At 46.4% G+C, this 16,647-nt stretch overlaps 1 protein-coding gene across 2 annotated transcripts in view; it reads right to left on the bottom strand.

Annotated features, from left to right (window-relative positions):
- The window catches only part of LOC115084939 (suppressor of cytokine signaling 1-like), a 225,994-nt gene that overhangs the window by 8,074 nt on the left and 201,273 nt on the right, over window positions 1-16,647 (bottom strand). The window lies entirely within an intron of this gene.

The following is a 16,647-nucleotide window of genomic DNA, read 5'->3' as shown; positions in this document are numbered from 1 at the left end:
ACGATGCAGCACATGCCAAATCAGTCAGAAGGCAAAGGAGGGGGGGGGGGTGGTCTCCTTGGAGTTTGGCCCTACTGACGATTTGAAATGATGGGGAAAGGGGGAGGCAGGGGGCGGAGTTCCCAAGGGAGCGGCAGATAGCGTGCCAAGTGATACCATTTCTCCCAAGCTCGCCACCCTGCCAGGAATCTCCTTCCCCAGCACCTGCGCCTCTGGGGAACTGGGAGATGGGTGAATGGTGGGGGTATGTGTGCGGCACATGCTCTCAAGCCTGATGCAAGGTGAACCTCACTGCCTAGTCCCCCTCCCCAACTGGCCACTCCCACACATGATTAAAAATGATGTATTTATCATAACAGTTTACATGAAAAAGGACATTCAGAGTACAGTCTGCAGAGGTAAAAATATCACTCACATGTATATTATATTTACATGCACTGCTGTGGTGCGAAACATAAAACCCTGCAAAAAAAGACTCTTGGAAGCCTTATGGTATTAGGTCTATTGTAACAAATGTTGGGTGTGAGGCTGGTCTCAGAAAGCCAGGAGTTGATTGAATTACAGTTACAATATAGTAAACCTCCCATACCAAAACAGTACTAACTGCCAGCACTCAAACAGTAACAATCCTACTGTTTACTCTAAAGAAAGTACAGCTGCAATAGGTTAATTGAGACTTTGTTAGGGAAAGACAAAGACAAAGGGATAGGGACAAGGAACAGAACAAAGCACGAGGAAATAGTTTGTTCTGGGGGGCAACAGGTCCATACAACTGTACAATCATCCAGCCACCCCAAAGTTCCAGTGAGGTGCATAATCTTTTATACCTTTCATACTGACCAATCAGAGTACATTCAAAGTGTTATTCTTAGATGAGTATGAAAAGGCAACACTGCAAATATTACAGTAGGCCCTAAAACATCAATGCAACTCCTATTAGGAAAACAGATCAAATCAAGCTGCTATAGATCCCTACACAGAAACTACATGCTAGCAGAACACCTCACCTCCGTCTCACATACAGAACACAGACAGACCCTCACCAAATACTGAATAAAGAGACCATAAAATATAAACAGAACCATGCGGACAAAAACCGAATTGGAAACCGCAAAAAGCCAAACTCTGTGTGCAGTGCAAGAATCGAAAAAAAGAAGCATCACCAGTTCCCGTAAAACATTTATCATAATTGTAAATCCATACTAATAAAAAGAATAAATATTTCAAAACAGGTAACAAATAGAACATCCTATCATCTAAAAAATCATAGGGAAATTTTTAAAAATTTGTACAACACCAATAAAATATTTCAGAACAGTAAACACATCAAATAACATCCAATAATTTAAACTAATAGGGATTTTTAAAAAAAATTCCCCGCTCTCCATACTTGGGAACTTTTGGTTCCCAGTCACCTGGAGATTATCATGGACTTGTGGGGGAGAGTGAGGAAGGAAAAGTTTTGTCCTTTTTCTCATATACACATGCCTTCCTTCTCTCCCTCCTTTACTCATACACATACTCTCAGTCTTTCCCTCCTTCCCTTCCATATTCACACACATTCCCTCTCTCCCTTACTCACATGCTTTTTCTCCTTTACTCTCAGACACTTCCTCCCTTCCTTCCATACTCACACACATGCTCTCACACATTCCCTCTCTCCCTTTCTCACACATATTCTTTCTCCCTTACTCTCTCACACACACTTCCTCCCTCCCTTCCATACTCACACACATGCTCTCACACATTCCCTCTCTCCCTTACTCACACATATTCTTTCTCCCTTACTCTCACACACTTCCTCCCTTCCTTCCATACTCACACACATGCTCTCACACATTCCCTCTCTCCCTTACTCACACACATTCTTTCTCCCTTACTCTCTCACACACACTTCCTCCCTCCCTTCCATACTCACACACATGCTCTCACACATTCCCTCTCTCCCTTACTCTCTCACACATTCCCTTTCTCCCTTACTCACACATTTCCTCCCTCCCTCCCTTACACACATTCTTTTTCTCTCACACTCCCTCCCTTCCCACACACATGCTCAGAACCTGGACCCGCTTTTTCGATGCCCAGAGCAGATATTCAGAATTGTGCCCTCCCTCCCGCTTTCACTTACCAGTGTCTGCTCTGACTCAGTGCTTTCTCCTTTAGCAGGAAAGGCACAGCTCTCCTTATAGAGGTGGCAGCTTCAGAAAAGCACCCCTCTCTCTCTCTCCCCTCATACCAGCATCCCCATTCTCTTCTCCCACCCAATGCCCAGCAAACCCTTTTTCTTCTCCTCCCCCCATATTCCCTTCTCTCCCACTCCACTTTGTGCCCTGAATCAACCTATTTGTCCCTCTCTCCTTGCCGTACATTCTCCCCAATCCATTCTGTGCTGAGCCCCCCCTTCCTCTTTCTCCCTGCACTCCTTACCCTGCATCATGCGGTCAGGGCCTTCAAGGGATTCTCTGAATACCTGGCCTTAAGTGACTTTTTATTTTTGCATTTTTTTTTTAAAGTGTCATCACCACTGCCTCAGTTGTTGCCCTCTGCTCCTTTTACCAGGTGGAACTGTGGGACCAATGGAACCTGACAAAGCATGCAGGGGCCAATAGCAAGGAGCCAAGCAGCCAGAAGTAGTATGGGGGTGGAGCCAATATTCACAGCATTTCCAGGCACTTCATCACTGATGTCAGCTTAGTAGTACAACACAGGGCAGAAGGCGGGACCATACAGAAGAGGTCCCATGTGCTTTGCTGACTGCACCAGCCAAAGCAGAAGGCAGGGTTTCCCTTCAAGCCATGCTGGCTCTCTCATGCAAACCATGAGAGCATAAGGCTGAGGCAAAAGAAGAAGCAATACAACAACAGTGGGGCCAGTGTAAGGATCTCCCAAGCCCCTACGGAACATTGGTCTCTTGAAGAGGCTTGAGTAGAAGGTCAGACTGCTCACTGCTGGGGACTTGGAGAAGAGGGGGAGGGATGTTCAGAGATTGCTGGGGAGGGACTCAGGGTGGGGGGAGATTTGAGAGTGAGATTGCTGGGGACTTGGGGAGAGGGAGAGAAGAGGTTACAAGTGGGAGTGCTGAAGACTGGTGGGGCTGAGAGAGAATGGGACTGCTGGGGACTCTGGGGGGAGTGCGAGAGTGAGTGAGAGTTCTGGAGACACTAGGGGCTGAGAGTGAGAGTGCTGGGAACTGGGGGGGGGGGCGAGAGTGAGAGTGGGGGGCTGAGAGTGAGTGACTCCAGGGGGCTAAGAGTAACAGTTCTGGAGACTCCGGGAGGTTGAGAGTGACAGTTCTGGGGACTCTGGGGGACAGAGTGAGAGTTCAGGGGATTCTGGGGGGGCTGAGAGTGAGAGTTAAGGGGACACTAGGGGCTGAGAGTGAGAGTGCTGGGGACTCTGGGGGGCTGAATGACAGTTCAGGGGACAATAGGGGCTGAGAGTGAGAGTGCTGGGGACTCCAGGGGGCTGAGAGTGAGTGACTCCAGGGGGCTGAGAGTGACAGTTCTAGGGACTCTGGGGGGCTGAGAGTGAGAGTTCAGGGGACAGGGGCTGAGAGTGAGTGACTCCAGGGGGCTGAGAGTGACAGTTCTGGGGACTCTGGGGGGCTGAGAGTGAGAGTTCAGGGGACACTAGGGGCTGAGAGTGAGAGTGCTGGGGACTGGGGGGAGGGGCTGAGAGTGAGTGACTCCAGGGGGCTGAGAGTGACAGTTCTGGGGACTCTGGGGGGTTGAGAGTGAGAGTGCTGGGGACACGGTGGGGCTCGGAGGATTAGCAATTGCTGCTGTTTCTGTAGTAGAGGATGGGAAGTGAGAATAATTAGATTTTCTCTGTTATTTTGAGAAACATGCCTTTCTGAATATTTCTATATAGTGTATAGGAGGAAATGCATTTCTGTTTGTATTTCTCCGGTGTTGCATTGCAGGCAGAGCCTGGCTTCTTGGGTTTCCAGGCAGTTTATCCATGTTTCTGTTTCTAATTTGTGGTCTCTATTTGACGAGGGTCTGTCTGTGTGAGGTGAGGTCTTCTGCTAGCCTGTTTCTGTGTGAGTATCTAGAACAGTCCAATTTGTTCTCAAACATTCATGGCTATTGTATCCCTTTCAAGAGTTTTAGATGTCTTGTATACTCTCAGGGTCACAACAATTCAAAATTCACAGCAAATATAGCCCCTATTTTCTGTCTCCCCACTCCCAGAATAAACACATATTGTACCATACATGCACATCAGTATTTCCTCTGGCTCCCCCTGCTTGACAAAACTTCCATCCTCTCTCTTTTACTGCCTTCCCTGGGGAGGTGGAGGGGAGAGGGAAGTAAAGGTGATCATGCCAGGGGGTGGGGGGGGGGGGGGAAGGGAAAATTATTATGCCAAGGACGTGGGGTGGGAGATAATGGAAGGAAAGTGATAGGGAACTGGGCATAAGGAGAGGGAAGGGAGGGTGATTATGCCATGGAGCGGGTGGGAGAGGGAAGGGAGGGTGATTATGCCATGGTGCGGGTGGGAGAAGGAAGGGAGGGTGGTTATGCCATGGCGCAGGTGAGAGAGGGAAGGGAGGGTGATTATGCCATGGCGCGGGTGGGAGAGGGAAGGGAGGGTGATTATGCCATGGAGCGGGTGAGAGAGGGAAGGGAGGGTGATTATGCCATGGCGCGAGTGAGAGAGGGAAGGGAGGGTGATTATTCCATGGCGCGGGTGGGAGAGGGAAGGGAGGGTGATTATTCCATGGCGCGGGTGGGAGAGGGAAGGGAGGGTGATTATGCCATGGCGCGGGTGGGAGAGGGAAGGGAGGGTGGTTATGCCATGGCGCGGGTGGGAGAGGGAAGGGAGGGTGGTTATGCCATGGCGCGAGTGAGAGAGGGAAGGGAGGGTGATTATGCCATGGCGCGGGTGGGAGAGGGAAGGGAGGGTGATTATGCCATGGCGCGGGTGGGAGAGGGAAGGGAGGGTGATTATGCCATGGTGTGGGGTGGGAGAGGGAAGGGAGGGTGGTTATGCCATGGCGCGGGTGGGAGAGGGAAGGGAGGGTGGTTATGCCATGGCGCGAGTGAGAGAGGGAAGGGAGGGTGATTATGCTGGGTGGGGGTGGGAGGGGGTTTTGAAGGGAAGAGGTAAGACGATTATGCCAGGGGGTGGTTGAGAAGGTGATCGTACCATGGGATGCATTTACTGAATCCCCTGCTGTGAATGTCACCGCACGCATGCCCTGCCGTTGAAGCAGAGAGCTATGCTGGATATGCGTTGGAAGTGAAGTATCAGACTTTCTCCCCTGCCGTTGAAGCAGAGAGCTAATTCTTGATTCTCCTTCATGCTCCTCACTCCATCCTAAATCATTCCCCCTCCTGATTCCCAATTCTTCTCTCCATCCCCCCTTTCTCCTCTTCCCAACTCTGAAGTCTTCTATTTCTCTGATCCCACAAGAAAAAAGTACATCATAAAAAACATAAAGTAATGTTGAAAAATGGCTACTTTGATTTTGCAAAATAAAGTAGCATAATCTAACATGTAAAATTATTCAGATATAGGGCAAATGTACCACAGAATATCAGAAACTGTGCACCAGGATTTTCTAACCTTTCTGCAAAATCTACTCCTGAGTTTGCTGCAGGTTGGGATTATTGTCTCCATTTTTTTCTGATATCTTTCCCTGTGTCTCTAGTATTATTAGTTCCTTGTTCTTACTGTATTTTACTTGCGTGAGGTTATCAATTACATTTTACTCCCACTCCACCCCCATTTAAAACTTTTTTCTTGGATTTTTGCAGTCAAATGCATGAGTACAGTTTCTTTTTTGCAGGATAATTCTTGCTTTAATCAGTTAGGAACTCGTTTTCTAAACTCTTTAAGAATCGAGGCTGGCCCGTGCATAATAAAAGAGGAGCAGAGAAACAGTAAAAGGCAACCGGCTTAGCCGATTGTTGAATCTGGAAAAGCCATGGAAAGCAGATGAATCTTGAGAGGCTGGAAGAGACAGCAGGATAAAATGGGATTCGGTGCACGCAAGGTGAGGGAAAAGGAGAAGCTACATATTCAATTAGATGCAGTTCCAACACTGCTCTCTACATTAATGGTGGGGTGGAAGGGAAATAAAACGAAAAGGTACTAAGAGCCAAGCGTAACAAGTAAGAGGAAAAAAAAAAGTGCATAGCTTGCTGGGCAGACTGGATGGGCCGTTTGGTCTTCTTCTACCGTCATTTCTATGTTTCTATGTTCTATGTTAGCAGAAGAGAAGGATCAGGAATGGGGAGAGGAGGAGGAGAGAGACCGTGGATGGGAGAAGGGAAGAGAGAGGAGTGAAGGGATGGAGAAGGAGCGAGGATTGGGATGTGGATAGAGCAGGGCTGGGCAAACCTTTTCTGCTCGGGCCACATTACAAGTTATCAACCGCGAGAGCCATAGGTGTGTTTGGGGGAAGGGGGGTCCCCCTTGGAGATCCTCGACGCAATAATCAAATCCCCAGTACTTGCTGCAGGCATTTCAGTATCCAGCAGGCTTAAGCACCATCGTTTCTAGCACCCGAGGAGCCCCTTCAATCATGGGTCCCAGCCTCTACCCAAATCAGAAAACTTTTCAACCCAAAAGCTATGAGGTGTTTTCCTGACTAGAAGATTACCTCACCTGGGTGACAAACGCAGAACATCGACAGACCCTTACCAAATACAAATAAAGAGGCCATAAAGTATAAATAGTAAGGTGCAGACAAAAGATGGACTGCAGACCCTAAAAGCCAGACTCATGGTCAGTGCAATAATGTAAAAACTGAAATATCACTATTCCTCATAAAACAAAATCAAGAAATATAAATCAGTCATAACAATTAATAGGGGGAAGGAGAAGAGGGTACACACAAACTTCCTCCTTTCTCTCTCAAAGACGCACACGTTCATTCACACACACACACACACACACTCATGCACCCTTCTACCCTCTCTTCTGCTCACTCCCTTCTTCTAAATCCTTCCTCCCCCTCTTACTTTTCAGTCATTCACCCTCTCCTTTCACTCACGTCTCCCTATCACTCAACCCACTTTCCTCTCAGTCACTCAATCTCCTCACACTCTTTTCTTCCCTGTCACTCACCTTCCATTCACCCTTTTCCCCTGCTTAATTCTCACCCTTTCCTCAGTCACTAACCCCTCATTCCCACTCACCCCACAGACATTCCCTCCCCTCCCACTCACTTTTACTCCCATTCACTCCCCCTGAATTCTCTTCCCTCTCACTCACCCCAACTCCCACTCCCCCTCTCATTCTCACCCCTTCCCACTTAGTCACTCACCCCTCCCTCCCACTCATTCCCTTCCCTGACACTCATCATCTTCCTCTCCTTTCCACTCATTCATGGCCCATCCATTTCAGTCACTCACCATCTCTCACCCCGTTCCCTGCTTCCCTCTCTGTCCCTTTCCATGCTTCACTCTCACCCCTCTTTCATTTTTTTATATGCTGTATAGCGCTGCATATGTCTTGTAGCACTATATAAATATATATAAGCTAAAGACACTGACGCTTAAACAAATAAAATATGTCACTACAAGAGAACGAACATTTACGATAGCTGGTATTAACATATGGAACAAATTACCTACTGATCTGCGCTTGGAGCCCTGCCACAAGAAATTTAAACAGAATTTAAAAACATACCTGTTTAAACGAGCCTACAATTTATGAACCTTTACTCTTCATATTAAATTATTTTATGAAATGTATATAATACTTTCTTCCCATTCCAATCAGTTACTTTCAATTACGCTAAACACCTTTTGATGTCCTATCCTCCTACAATATGAATAATATGGACATAAAAAATTTCTGTACTGTTAATAATGTCCCTTTAAGTTGATCCCCAGTACTATTCGCCCTAGCTAAGTCTAGTTTGGTTTTATTATAATATAATTTGAATGTTATCAGCTATTGTATCCTTTCTTAAATATGTTGGATTGTAAACCGAGGTGATGTTTGCCAACGAGCCGCGGTATATAAAAGTAAGTAAATAAATAAATAAATAAATAAATAAATAAATAAATGTTTCGTAGTAGTAGTTATACCTCATATTATTCACCACTCCTCCCCACAGCAGCACAGGGCCTCTCCTTACTGGTGGGAGGTTGGAAATCCGCCAGTGCGCCATTGCATGGGGCCTCTCCTCGCTAGCTGTTGTTGGAAACTCTGCCAGCGCACCTTCACATGGGTCTTTCCTTCTGCTCACTGGCCGGGGTGGGAACCCCACCAACACACTTGCACATGTGGTCTCTCCTCGCTGGTGGGGGTGGGAACCCCGCCAGCGAGCTGTCGCACGGGGTCTTTCTGCACTGGTGGGGGATGGAAACCCCTCCAGTGCATCATTAAGCTGCACCATCACACATTTGGAATATTTCGCCTCCTCCCATTGCGCCAATGCTCTGACTTTCCTGCTCAAGTGTCAAGTGTCATCAAGGGCGAGAATTTGGCCTTTGATGTCAACATTGGACATTCTGACAGGCAGTTTGGAGCATCAGCCAACCGCACATAATGCAGGGTTTCCAAGGGATAGGCGAGCTGGAATAAACATCTTGAGGGGCTGAATTTGGCCCATGGGCCATAGTTTGCCCACCACTGGGATACAGAATGAGAGAAGCTTACGGATGGGGAGGAGAAGGAAAAGGAAGGTAGGTTTTGGAATCATGGAGGGAGGAAGGGGCTTCAGTAGGAGGACGAGAAGGATCTTGTAAAGGAGAGGAAGTGGGAAATTCAGGGATGGAGAAGGAAGAAGAGGGGAGGGTCTTGGATTTTGGAGGTCAAAAGCAGTGTCAGGAGGTAGCTCTGGGATCTTGACAGGGAGGAAGGAACCCAAGATGGTTCTGGAATCTTCAGTGTGAGAAATGGGAGAGGGCAGCAGGCTGGAATATTGGGGAAGAGAGGAGGAGAGAAAGTTGTCCCTCCGAAGCTCCAGACCTGCTCACCCCCACATTCCCACAATCTCTTTCTCCCTATCTTCTCATCCAGTCCTCTTCCTCTCCTTCTTTCTAGGCATCTGAGGTGCCCTCGCTCATATCCCCCCTCCCAACTGCCAATTACAGACACCCATCCAGCCTTTTACATACACCCTCTGCCCAGACATTTCTTACAATGAGGTGGGGGAGAGGGACATTTGTAGGTAACCTGGCAGGAGGGACACTCTAGAAGCTGCCAGGAGTGGTATGAGTGAGTCAGATAGAGCCAGGAGGGTTTTGGTTGGGAGTGTGATAAGAGAGTAGGGTTGAAGAGGGGAGTCTGGAGGCACCTGTAGGACCCCTCTCATTTGGTCGGTCAGTGACTAGAAGGAGGGTCAGGAGACACACCGATCCTTAATTTGCCACCCTGAAGGTGGCAAATCCCTCCTTCTCCCTGCCCCAATCTTTTGTGGGTTAAAGCACTCTTGTAATATAATGCATACCAAGACATGCTTAATTCTACAAAATATTCACATTGCAATGCAATGTAATAGTTCATACTGCATATTTAACTCACTGGTTTCAGGCATGATGACTGCAGAAATATCCGTTTTATTGTATTTTTATATAAAATGTATTTACTATTTTCATTTTTTTTTTTAGATTAATTGTACATTTGTTTTTTAGCCACCTAGAACTGGTGATTGGTGGATCACAAATATTTTAAATACAATATCTTGCCGCGAGCCGGCATGCGTGCACATGTGTGTGCCTGCGCACCAGTTTGAAAGTTACCGTCCTAGGATTTATACAGATATGTCATTTAAGTATTTAAATGTTTTATTTTGTCGTATGATGTTTTGTAAAGCATAATGTGTTTTATGAACGTATTCTTGTAATCCGCTCTGGACTGATACTTGGACATAGTGGAATATAAGAGTTTTTAAATAAATAACTAAAAATGAACTAAAAATATTGGCTAGAGCACCACCTTTTCATCATATACTATACATAACGCATGTAACCATTGCTTCACTGAAATTTCAACAGACAGCTGAATCCACAGTAAGGAAAATGGATGGGAAGTCTTTAAAAAAAGAAGTTATTTTAAGAAATGTGAAATGTTTTAATTCTGAGGACATTTTAAAAACAACAACATGACACTTTGGAACGTGCACCCACTGTGTGAAGTGCGGTATTCCTAAAGAACATGCAACAAGTTACAACAGTCACCAGCTTTCAGTTAAAAATATTATTATTTTTTTTTAAATTCTTAAGCTGCTCTCATATATTCCCCTGCACTCTTGCCAGAGAACAGCACATCATCTTACCCTTGTCGTATCCAACTGGTCTGTATCGTGCTGGGATTCTGCAAATGGCAACACACACTGCAGCTTTCAGGAGCGCATGAGAAACTAAAACCAAGAACGGGAAGCGTGTGCTCCATGGAGTGCACACATTTCCCCAAGGCTTTTTTTTTTTTTTTTTTTTACATAGAGGTCGATATTCAAAGGGGTTTGTCAGTCAGCCGGATAAACTCCGAGGTTTGAAAATCTGTCCCTTTTAATCAGATAAGATTGTATTCGACTAAGTCATTAACCAGATAAAATTTATCTGGATAAATGGGAGGCGTTCAGGGGTGGAGTTAACTTATTACTTGTTAACTTAAATAACTTATTCAGCCAACTCTGACATTTGGAATTAGCTAATAAGTTATTTGGCTAAGCCTGGACACGCCTCAGTACATGTGGGCACGTGTCCTCGGATAACTATATCTTAACCAGCTATATTCAGTTAAGTGCCAAGAAAGGAATTTAAAAAAATCCCAAAGGTTGCAGGCCCGATTGCACCCCCCCAAGTTATGGTAGGCATAATGCCTGATCTTATACTCCCTCTCTTAAACCTAAAGATACTGATAAATTTGCGAGCCTTGGCCTGAGAGCCACCAAAATCCTGCCCCTTCACAAAATGTATGCGCCTCTAGGCCCCCTCCTCAACCCTACCCCTCCTATCACACTCCCAACCTAAACCCTCTTGGCTCCACCCGACACCCCCGAAAACCCCCAGGGCTGCCGGGACTGTGGTACACCGATACCGCTCCCGGTAGCTTCCAGAGTTGCTGATGATTCCAGCACTGCCGTTGAAGCAGCCCTGGAAGTTGCCAGGAGAGGTAGGAGTGCACCACGCCCCCGGTAACCTTGCTCGTGCAAATCATCATCATCTTTTTTTTTGGTGAAGTTTTAAAAGATATAAAATTAGAAAGGACTTCATTGCAAGGAAAATGCTGCACTTTGGATTTGCATAATATTTTAATGAGCCGCCACCATGAGACTGAAGAGAAATTTAGAAAGGAATTTTTTTTTTCAGTGAGTGCACAGTCAAGTTATGGAATTTGCCACGGGGTGTGGTCAAGGCATGAAATACAGGTTTCAGTAATGTTTCCGGAGGACAAGTCCATCAACAGATATTAGCGAGGTAGATTTGGTGAACAAACACTACGCCTTGCTTCTGGGAGTAAGAAATGGGGGATCCATCCTAATGGGGGTACTCATGTCTTACTGCTTACTCCCAGAAGCAAGAGGCTAATATGTTGTTGATGGACCTGTCCTCCGGAAACTTACTGAAACCTTTTTATTTTTCTTTTTAAATCCAGCTCTATAACATGCCTTGACCACACCCCCGGTGGCAAATTCCATAGGTTTACTATGCACTCACTGAAAAAAATCTTTTCCAAATGTGTCTTAATTTCATGGTGGCGGCTCATTTAAATATTAACGCAAATCCAAAGTGCAGCATTTTCCTTGCAATAAAGTCCATGCAAAGTCACAGACCATTGCAAAAAAAAAAAAAAAGTGAAGGACATCTGATGGTGCTTCATTTCGGGCAGTGTTTTCTCAACCACAGTCTGTGGACCGGTAGAAGTCCCCAGCAGCATTTTTTTTTTTGCTGCTCCATGGCATTCACTGCAGGAAGAAGCAGATCCAGGCTGCAGCTGCCCTCTGCAGTCGGACAGACACCGGGCTTCGACCCAAGTCGCCTGAAGCCACGAGCGGGACATTCTCATTTGGCCACTGTTGGAAACAGGATGCTGGGCTTGATGGACCCTTGGTCTGACCCAGCATGGCAATTTCTTATGTTCTTATGTTCTAAATCTCTGGTCCAAAATGCCCTGGTAGTGGCGTCACTCCAGGCCCCCACAGGGCTGTACACTGCTGCTCTTCTGGGTGTGAGGCCAGACCGCTGGCACCCGAACAGGCCGATCGGGCTAGCAGACTAAACATAAACATCGGGCGCAGCCGAGCCCTGGATTTCCCCCGTTGTAAATGAACAACAACAACAAAAAATAAAATCCCACAGGTTTCTGACTTTGCAGCCATGAAGAGACTGCTGCTGCTTGTGACAGCCAATGACTGCCACCAGTGTAAGTGTTTTTAGCCCCGGCTTTGGTGTCTTCCAGAATGAGATCGGAATTTTAACCTCCCCCTGGTTCTGGGTGCGAGAAGCACAGCTGCTTTGTCCTAATTCTTGTAATTAAAACATTAGAGGGAGGCTGGGGCGAGACCCCTGAATGCGTGTGTGTGTGTGGGGGGGGGGGGGGTGCATGCACTCCCCCATCTGCACTTCAGCCACAGAGGAGACTGGAGACCCCCCCATGCTCTTCGGCCATAGGAGGGACTTCCTTCAGGAGTCTCTCCCTGCGCTCTAGCAGCCCGGGCTTCGACAAACGTTGAGAAACACTGATCTAGGTCAAGCTGCTTCGTTTAGCTCACTATAGAAAAAAGGGCCCTTTCAGATGCCGCTCTCGCTTTATGAAATAGTTTTCTTCCGGAGGTTAGGGGCTCAAACAAATTATTTAGCTTCTAGGAAAAACGTAAAAGCCTGCATCTTCCCTCTGGAGTGGGCTATGGGGGGGGGGGGGGGGGGGGGGGGGGGGGGGGGATGTTCTCAACTCTGTTGCAGCCTTGCTGAATACTCACGTGGGCTTATGAGTTAACGTGTTCGTATCTGTGGATCTGGCAGGTTTCTCCTGTTAATCTGGGTTCATATTTTTAATCCAATACACTGATTTGTGCGACACCTGCGAGCCAGTAAAGCACTTTACAGAGGTCAATAGAGATGAACGGCGAGAGGGAAGTTAACTGGCTAAGTGTGGTCAGGACACCTGAGTGGGACTTAAATCAGGTAAGTCTCTCATTGAACATACTCAGTTAAAGTTACCTTTACCCAGGTAACTCTGCCAATCAGTGGGCCTTTGAATATAGAAAAAAAAAAGGAAACTAGCATGCTGAGTTGGTACCAATCCTCCCATCCCAGACCTTAAAAAAAAAAAAAGATGATGGTCAACACACCCCCTCAACCTGAGTCTCCAAAAGTGGCCTGCTGGGTTAAAGGTTGACAGCTCCTGGCACAATAATATTAATAATTTAATCTATTCACATCACCTCTGGTGAAAAGTCCAATGATTGGTCCTTTCACTGACAGCTGGAGGGAGCAATCCCTGTTCAGAACGGAGTCGCTTTAACCAGCTAGATTTACCCCAGGTAACCTGACCCAGTTAAAGTTACTCAGTTCTGAACAGGGCTTGGTCCCTCCAGCTGTCAGTTATCCATCTGAATGGCTTTTGACTATTGACCTCTTAGTTTTTCTTCTGTGGCCTTATCATCCCTGAGCACCCCTTTTGCCCCCTGCTCATCTAATGATTCAACTGACTCCCTCAGAAGCTTCTTGCTTTTGATATACTTAAGAAGAAGAAACTTTTCATTAGTTTTTGTATATCTGGCAAGTTTCTCCTCAAAAACTCCTGACTTACTTTATTAATGTTTTACCTTTAAATTTGTCAGTGCTTATATTCTTTTCTATTTTCCTCATTTGGTCCTGCTTTCCATTTTTTTAGGATGCCTTTTTGGATTTAATAGCCTCTTTCACAGCACCATTTTGTCTTTTATTTTACTTTTTTTTTTTTTTAAACTCATGGAATACATTTTATCAGAGCTTCTAAGATGCTATTTATTTAAAAAAAAAAAAAAAAGGGGGGGGGGGGAGGTTTGGAAGTCCTATTCTTTACCCTGAGTGAACTGGGAATGAACTGGAAAAACTGGTAATGGCGCAAGTGCTCATCTTTTAAAATCCCCCTCACTGATACGGTAGAAGTGGCATTTGGTGCGTAGGCGTGCGTCCACTTAAAATTATGTGCACATGAGTGCACAGTCAGGCTATTTTATAAACTGCGCATATACGCGCTTGTGTTATAAAATGGCTGCATCCTTAGGCGCAGGCCGATGAACGCACGAGCATGTGCACCTGTTTAAAAATTAGTCATACTGTATATATACAATTTATAACCAATGCACCCACACTCCTTATTCCTACCTAATGTACTCCACTTCTTATCTACTTACTTGCAACCTAACTCATGTGTGCATATCGTTATCTGTACGTATCTACTACTTATGTAGGTCCCAGGTGAGTTACTTAATGTTATTCGCCTTGGGCCTATCTATAGGAAAATACAGAATATCAAATGCTCATAAATAAAAGTCATTCCCTCTTTTGCCAGTTTAAGGGAGAAATTGCTGGGAGAACGTGCGTCTGTGAGTTCTCGTTATTGCTGTTGGATATGAAAATAAACAGACTCCCAATGCATTGTCATTAGTCTGATTTGTTCTTTTTTTTTTGTTCTTTTTTTTTTTTTTACTGGGTCTTACCCATCTCTGTCTCCTCAATCCTGCTCTTTTCGGACCTTTAAAATTTTCCTGGCTCCTCATTTCTTCAGCTTTTCCTCTGTTTTCCTTTACCTTTATGGTTGTGTATCTTTTTTCTCATTCATCTGTCCTGCCACGTTCTCCCCAGTTGGCTCTGTCTTTTCCCCTCTTTCTTACCTCTTGTTTCTCTCTCTCTCCCACATCTTTCTAACTCCACCCTCCCCAACCCCTGCTTTCTTCCCCCTTTCCCTTACACTTCAAAGAGCTCCTGAGGGGGGTGAGGAGTGATAAGTGATGGCTCGGGAGGAGAGGTGGCAGTACCATGATGGAAGAGACACAGTGGTACAGTGTGGGGGGGGAAATTGGAGAGATGTGTTTATTTATTTATTTGGCGCTTTTCTACACCGGCATTCATGATACAATCATATCATGCCGGTTTACATGGAACAGGGGTACAATAAAACCTTAGATATTAACATAGCGAAGAGAAGTAGAAGTTACAATAAAACAGGGATGCTGGAACTGGGGGAAGAAGAAGACAGGCATAAGTAACAACGGTATGAAGAGCAATTATTTACATGGGTTCCCAGGAGAGGCTTAGGTGGGCAAGAAGAGATGCGGGGGCATGGAAGGGAAGCGAGGAGAAAACGTGGCTGTACAACGCCAGGCAAGGGCTGCACTGGGAGGACAGAAGCAGCTGCTTTGGAACTGGGCAACGGGGGGCAGCACTGGGTTCAGAGCAGAGGCGTTCAGAGCAGGGTGGGCCTCAGAAGCCAGGGTCCAACCAAAATATCTTGCCACTTCCGCAGAATCGCTGTGGGAGATCAGTGGCTGGCTCGGGCAGGCAGCAGATATCTGACGGCAGGAGATGGGGAGCGGCAGTGCATCAGCCCGGTCCTTCATTCCCGCAGCTCTGGGCCCTGACTGTTGCTTTGAGCCGCATGGGACTCTGTACAGCCTGCAGTTCAGAGCGGCGGCCGGACTAGGCGGAAGAGGATAACGACGACACAGTCCAAGGCACTGCTGCTCACTCCTTCCTCCCACTGATAACAGTGTGGGATGGGGAAGAGGGGGGTCCCAGAGAAGAAAGGGGGGGGGGGGCAAGGGATGAAAGAGAGAGACTGATGGAGGGAAGGGGGACAGAGGGAGAGGCAGAGCTTGGTTGGCTTGGGACCCCCATCCCAACCAAAAAAAAAAAAAAGATATTCCCTTGCTTCTGGGTTGGTTGAAAGAAATAACTGCTTGTCCCAGGGGCAATGCTGGGAGGAGAGAAGCAGTTGCATGGCTCTGGGAAGGTGCCGAGGGCAGCACTAGGAAGCAGCAGCTCAAACCTGATGCGTTAGGATCCAGCCTTCTGGATTCTCCCAGCTCTAGGCTCCCTTGCTGACCTTGTCTACAGAACTGGCCTTCAGAAACAGCAGCGGCATCAACTCCATAGCGCCTGACTAGCAGAAAGGAGAGGGCTAGCAGCATCTCCAGCCTGGGAACAGGGAACCATGTGCCCCGCACTCAGAGAAAGGACAGAACAGATACAGGGAGGGAGACGGCTGTAAGTTTTCCAAGCAGCTGACGGTGAAAACTATGAACCTGAGTAGGTCCGGCATGTGTGTATGACTTTTTCAAGTTACAAATATGAGTTGATAAAGCACATGAATGGAACTTAGCAAGGACACAAGGTGTCCCACAGCATACCTACTGTAAAAAATGCCTTAAATGACTTAACTGTATACTTTTCATTGCTAAAGAGTGATCTTACTGCTTGTAGTTCTGTACCCTTGAAACACTGCCATGTGACCCCCAGCAAACAGCTTTCTTGAATGGGAAACAGCCAGCTGGGCAAGGGTTCAGCAGCAACAAAACTAAGCAATTAAATATAAATTATTTTTAAATTTTTCAAGACTCTGATAGTATACTTTACAGTCCAGATGATACAGAGAATACTTTGTTCAATTATGATGTCGCAGATAATATATTGTGCTTTAAGTTTCAAGTCTATCTAGAGCTCAAAGGAAGCAACACAGGGTGACAGCAGTTCC

This window comes from Rhinatrema bivittatum, chromosome 2 (genome assembly GCF_901001135.1).
Source record: "Rhinatrema bivittatum chromosome 2, aRhiBiv1.1, whole genome shotgun sequence".
In the NCBI taxonomy this organism is placed as follows: domain Eukaryota; kingdom Metazoa; phylum Chordata; class Amphibia; order Gymnophiona; family Rhinatrematidae; genus Rhinatrema; species Rhinatrema bivittatum.
Note: the sequence above shows the minus strand (reverse complement) of the source record. Positions and strands in the feature narration are given on the sequence as shown.